This window comes from Eptesicus fuscus, chromosome 13 (assembly GCF_027574615.1).
Source record: "Eptesicus fuscus isolate TK198812 chromosome 13, DD_ASM_mEF_20220401, whole genome shotgun sequence".
Lineage (NCBI taxonomy): Eukaryota > Metazoa > Chordata > Mammalia > Chiroptera > Vespertilionidae > Eptesicus > Eptesicus fuscus.
The window spans coordinates 22,066,038-22,072,612 of record NC_072485.1 but is presented as its reverse complement, the minus strand read 5'-3'; the positions used below and the strand labels follow the sequence as shown (position 1 = coordinate 22,072,612).

At 44.9% G+C, this 6,575-nt stretch overlaps 1 long non-coding RNA gene across 1 annotated transcript in view; it reads left to right on the top strand.

Annotated features, from left to right (window-relative positions):
* Positions 1–1,640: 1,640 nt before the first annotated feature.
* LOC129151241 (uncharacterized) overlaps positions 1,641–6,575 on the top strand; it is a 43,923-nt gene continuing 38,988 nt past the window's right edge. Inside the window, exon 1 of the long non-coding RNA XR_008557972.1 lies at positions 1,641–1,817. This is a non-coding gene — a long non-coding RNA (uncharacterized LOC129151241). The remainder of the gene's footprint in view (positions 1,818–6,575) is intronic.

Genomic DNA, 6,575 nt, shown 5'->3' with positions numbered 1-6,575 from the left:
CATCCCTGGGTCCGGGTGAGACCATGTGTCCCTGGATCCGGGTGAGGCCTCGTGCACCTAGGCCCGGGTGAGCCCAAGTGGCCCTGGGTCGGGGAGAGACCAAGCGTCCCTGGGTCCGGGTGAGACCATGTGTCCCTGGATCCGGGTGAGGCCTCGTGCACCTAGGCCCGGGTGAGCCCAAGTGGCCCTGGGTCGGGGAGAGGCCAAGCGTCCCTGGGTCCGGGTGAGACCATGTGTCCCTGGATCCGGGTGAGGCCTCGTGCACCTAGGCCCGGGTGAGCCCAAGTGGCCCTGGGTCTGGGAGAGGCCAAGCGTCCCTGGGTCCGGGTGAGACCATATGTCCCTGGATCCGGGTGAGGCCTCGTGCACCTAGGCCCGGGTGAGCCCAAGTGGCCCTGGGTCTGGGGGAGGCCAAGCATCCCTGGGTCCGGGTGAGACCATGTGTCCCAGGATCCGGGTGAGGCCTCGTGCACCTAGGCCCGGGTGAGCCCAAGTGGCCCTGGGTCTGGGAGAGGCCAAGCGTCCCTGGGTCCGGGTGAGACCATGCGTCCCTGGATCCGGATGAGGCCTCGTGCACCTAGGCCCGGGTGAGCCCAAGTGGCCCTGGGTCTGGGAGTGGCCAAACGTTCCTGGGTCTGGGTGAGACCATGTGTCCCTGGATCCAGGTGAGGCCTTGTGCAACTAAGCCCGGGTGAGGCCACGTGCCCCTGGGTCTGGGAGAGGCCAAGCGTCCCTGGGTACGGGTGAAGCCAGATCCTGGGTCCGGGTGAGGCCGTGCGCCCCTGGATCCATCCGGGTGAGGCTGGGTCCCAGACCCGGGTGAGACCACGCGCCCCTTGGGTATGGGTGAGGCCACGTGACCCTTAGTCCAGGTGACGCCGTGCCCCTGGGTTCGGCCGAGACCAAACCAGAGGGAGTCGGACCTCCATTACCACCATTTGTCCACCATCCAGAGCTGAGGGGTCAGTGCTGACATGTACACATAAGGAACTACTGGACATCGAAATTGGGTCTCAAAAGAACTGTTGGTCCAGGGGGAAGCTCGCTACAGATTGATTCATTTGCCTGTCAGCATAAATATTATTGCTCGTCTCACATTCAGTTCTTATTAGTATATATCTAGTGACATTTGATCTCATTCATCTAGAGGAAATGATGAACAACATAGACTGAGGAACAAGAACAGAACCAGAATCAAGGAGGCATCGATCGGACTATCGGGCCTCAGAGGGAGGATAGGGGAGGGTAGGGAGAGGGTGGGGGGAGGGGGAGAGTTCAACCAAAGGACCTGTATGCATGCATATAAGCCTATCCAACGGTTAAGTTCAACAGGGGATTGGGGCATGCGTGGGGAGAGGGGTGGGATGGGAATGGGGGGATGAGGACAAATATGTGACACCTTAATCAATAAAGAAATTTAAAAAAAAAAAAAAAAAAAAAACAAAAAAAAAAAAAAAAAAAAAAAAAAAAAGAAACAATTCACAGGTTTTACCCTGCGTGCAGCTCTGGCCAGCGGGGTGAACTTCCCCCGCCGTCCTGCCCCCTTACGTGCCCCGCCCCTTTGCCCAGCGTCTCCACGCTCTTCACGCCCCGCCCTTCCGCCCCCCGGTGGCCGCCATCTTGGTTGTCAGACCCACTGTCCGGAATCGAAGGGCTTGTGTTCAAGTCACCGATATTTCCCTTAGTGGCCCCAAAGCACAGGAGTAGTGACGCTGGCAACGTGGATATGCGAATAAAGTGCTTGTTCGAAGAGAAAAGGTGAAAGTTCTCGACTTAAGGGAAGAAAAATATATATGCCGAGGTTGCTACGATCTACGGTAAGAACGGGCCTTCCATGCAGGAAATGGTAAAAAAAGAAATTCGTTCTAGTTTTGCTGTTGTATCTCAAACTGCAAAAGTTAAGGCCATCAGTCTACGCCGTTCATTGTACTCCACAAACGAGTGAGATCACGTGGTGTTTATCTTTCTCTGCCTGGCTTATTTCACTTAGCATAGTGCTCTCCATCTCCATCCATGTTGTTGCAGATGGTAGGAACTCCTTTTTTTTTTTTTTACCGCAGCGTAGTATTCCATTGTGTAGATGTACCACAGTTTTTTAATCCAGTAGGCCCAGAAAGAAACTCACCGCAGACTGATTCATTTGCCTCTCAGCATAACCATTATGGCTTGTCTCACTTCCGGTTCTTATAAGTGTATTTCTTGTATCACGTGATCTCACGCACCTAGGGGAAATGATGAACAACATAGACTGATGAACAAAAACAGACCCGGAGACAGGGAAGCATCCATCAGACTGTCAAACCTCAGAGGGAAGGCAGGGGAGGGCGGGGATAAGGGGGAGAGATCAACCAAAGGACTTGTGTGCATGCTTATAAGCTAAGGTGACCAGACGTCCCGCTTTGGGCGGGACAGTCCCGGTTTTTAACAATTTGTCCCGCGTCCCGCGGCGTTTTCAAAAAGTCCCGATTTTTGGAAAGAATGCACGACAAGCTAGGGAACACAGCGGGAGAACGGGAAGGGAATATACGGTTTTTCGGCGGCCATGTGGCTATTTAGCCAGGATATGAGTTTTATATTATTTTTGTTAATTTTATAATGTTAAACTTTAATAATAACAAATAGTTGTTGAGAACTGATTATCGAGAACTGCTTATCAAAGTTCGCATTGTTGATCAGTTGTTAAAATTCGACCACCATTGTTTGGACTTAACGAACAATGGCATTTTTTGGGATTGGCAAGGATGAAAACATTTTGTAACTGTCTCTCAGATGATACACATCGTACTGCGTGCTAGTAAGCTAGTTAAACAAGTGATGTCATTACAAATCAGCTATTCAGATAATTTAGGTAAGTAATTTATTTATTTCATAAATACATAAATTTTCTTGAATTTAGCAGACAGTACTTGTATTATTTATATTTTATAGTGGCAGCAAAAAGTCTAGCGCCGCCTTGAAAGTGACACTTACGACTTACGTTACGGCAAATTCAGAGGAAAAATAATACAAGTTAGTATTGTTATTATTTAGAAAGAAATATAGGATTAAAATTAAAATAATTTTAAAAATATAGTTACTTTATAACAATCAATTTAATTTATAAACTAACAATAAAATATGTTCATGTAATTATGTACCTACTTACTGTGTTTTTAAGCAATATGTATATAATAATTTATAATATAATTTTAAATTATTTTTTTAGATTTTTAACATAATGAGTAAGAAAAGAGGATGCAAATTCAACGATGATCTAAGAAGTGAATTTCCTTTTATTAAAAAAACCAAAAGCGATTACAATATAGACCAAATTTTTAATTAAGAACACCCCCCCCCCCCCCCTCCAGTCAATGGTGTCCCGCTTTACCAATGTTAAAATCTGGTCACCTTAGTATAAGCCTAACCAGTGGTCACAGACAACAGGGCGGTGGGGGCATGCGTGGGGAGGGGTTTGGGATGGGAATGGGGGGATGAGGACAATTATGTGATACCATAATCAATAAAGAAAAAAAAAATTTAAGGCCACAGTGAGTGATAAGCGCTCAATTACGATGGGAAAGGCATTGCATTTGTGGGTGGAAGATGAGCAGGAAACACGTTGCAATTGAGAAGAAAGCACTGGGCATACTCAGAGATGTCAGCAAGGTATCCCCTGAAACTAGTGATCACATTCACGGAACTCTGATTGTAGGATACTGTTGTAATTGTTCCATTTTATTATTAGTTATTGTTGTGAATCTCTTACTGTGCCTAATTTATAAGTTAAACTTTATCAGAAGTATGTATGTGTATTAAAAACACACAGTATGTATAGGATACAGTGCCATCGGTGGTTTCAGGTATTATTGGGGGTCTTGGAACGGATTCCCCACGGATGAGGGGAAACTACTGTATTAAGGTCATAGTGGCTTAATAGGAAAAGCCAGAATGGGATACAGCCTGCAGGAAAGCTTTAGAGTTACACCTATCCCCCATTCTCCTCCAAAGGTTTAGTAAGTACTTCAAAGACAATGCTGAGAAGGTCAGATATCAAAATATATTTATTTTTTTATCCGAGGGGCTTAATCACAAGGAACAACAACAGCCTGTAATTCAGGCGTCCTCAAACTATGGCCCGCAGGCCACATGCGGGTGTTTTTGCCGTTTTGTTTTTTTACTTCAAAATAAGATATGTGCAGTGTGCATAGGAATTTGTTCATAGTTTTTTTTTTAAACTATAGTCCGGCCCTCCAACGGTCTGAGGGACAGTGAACTGGCCCCCTGTTTAAAAAGTTTGAGGACCCCTGCTGATTGGAATTGAGAGTCTAGGTCAGTGGTCGGCAAACTCATAAGTCAACAGAGTGGCAAACCACGGCTCGCGAGCCACAGTTTGCCGACCACTGGTTTAGGTGAACCGTATTCAAATTTCTATATGCTTAAGGATTACAAAATATCTTAGAACCATTTATACTATACTCATAGGTCATTTAAAGGCTTTTCAAGCCTCTATAAAATTTTTATCTAGTTTGACTTTTTATCATGACTTTTATCTACTTTGACTTTTTATCGTGGCTACAAAAGCTACTTCCACCCTTTTCTGGGGAGAAGACCTGTAGCTTTTGAAATACTCTCAAAGGACTCCATAAGAACCACTGCTCTTCCCATATCAACGCTCACCATCTCACATCTTAGTCCCTCAGGAATATCCTATTCCCCTGCTAAATTGCTGCACCTTAACTGATAAAGTCATCTGAGTTAAGCTTTCAATGGCTCCAGTACCTAAACAGCACCTGTACTTTATAAAATACTAGAGGCCCAGTGCACAAAATTCATGCATGGTAGGGTCCCTAGACCTGGCCAGTGATCAGGGCCGATCTGTGGGGCAATCAGTGGGGTGATCAGGGGTCCCCCCACCTCACACCGCCTGGCTGGCCTGGCACTGCCCGCTTGCTGGCCCTGCCCCCCACAGCAGCCACCAGTCGGGGCCTGCAGGCTGGGGGCAGCTCCTGTGTTGAGCATCTGCCCCCTGGTGGTCAGTGTACATCATAGCGACCAGTCGTTCCGCCGGTCATTCTGCCGTTCGGTTGATTTGCATATTAGGGTTTTATATAGATAGATTTTAGTGCCTAAACCCAAGGAATTAGATAATTTGAGGAAATTGCAAGCACTTTGGCAGAATTAAGGAAGGAAATACTTGGGTAAAAAAGTGAGGTTTAAGAGCCTCCTAAACAATGCCTTATAAGTAAGCACTTTTTTCTCCTCCAGGAACTTTTTCTTGGCACTGTGTACTGATCCTGCTTCCAGCTCTCATGCCAGTGCCAGTGTATGGCAATATCAGTGCGAGTCTCAGTTGCCTGCGTATGAGGATTTTTAGGGGAATGACATAGAAAGGGGAGCTAAAGAGAAAGGACCCAAGAACCTTGAAGCAGAGTGAGGTCTTTGGAGACTGCTTGAGAATACTACCATACCGGCCCACTTTGTTGAAAGGAAGTAGAATAAAACCAGAAAATCTTATAGTGAAGCTTCTGGGATCTATCTCCTGTCTTCGGATCAGACAAGTACACATAAAAGACAGACACAAAAAGTGAGTTAGCATATTATTTCCCTAAAGAGGAGGCTAGTACCCAGGGTCACCCGAGGCAGTTCTGGGCAGGGAGAAATGACATTGGGAGCACCCATTCCAACTGCCACATCAGGAAGCTGTTAATGTCTACTCAATCAGTCTAAAAAATCCACAAATCCTGTGTTGTTTGGGAAAGTTTTCAGCTCATATTTACTTGGGCAGCAGCTCTCTTGCCCTCACAAAACACAAATCCATATCCTGGCCATCGCAGTAGCATAGCTCAGAGCATGAATGGTGCAGAGAGATACAGAGATCTGGACCCAGCATCTTGCAGATCTTTGAGTACAGCTGAACAAGTACATGAAAAAGATGGCTAGAGATAAGAAACATCTTTGGACTCCAAACACTGCATCTGAACTTCGGGTAATTGCAAATAGAAATACAGAAAGTCTATGCAATTAAATGTAAAACTCATGAAGAAAGGAATCTATTTGCACAGAGAGTCTGGGATATAAGTAGTGGGAGGCAGAGAGAATAGCAAGTTAGGCCCTGCATAAAAAAACAAAAACAAAAGGGTTTTCTTTGGTCACATCTGGCAAAGAGTTTCACTAGTTCCTTGGAGTAGAGGAATCACAATTACCACAAGAACAGGATTTTTAGTTTGTTATATCTTATTATTTTTCTCATACCAAGGGTAATAATTTTCATTTTATAATACAGATTTGCTAACCTTCATTAATTCTTTTATTTTCTCAATAAAATCCAAGATGAAGAATTCATCCAGATATTTTTACATAAAAATTTCTGGACCGGGATAAAACTTTACTACATTTTGCAATCAAAAAAGTCAAGTAAAACATCACTAGAATTTTTCTTTTATCCAGACAAAAACTCTAAGTACGCAGCAGATGTTCATATTTTATCCTCATGTTTTACAAATAGCAAATATAATAGATAAGTGTGTGTATTTCTCCCTCCAGTATCTCATAGATCTGCTCTAATCCTTGTAGATTTTTTAAAAGATGTAATCTCA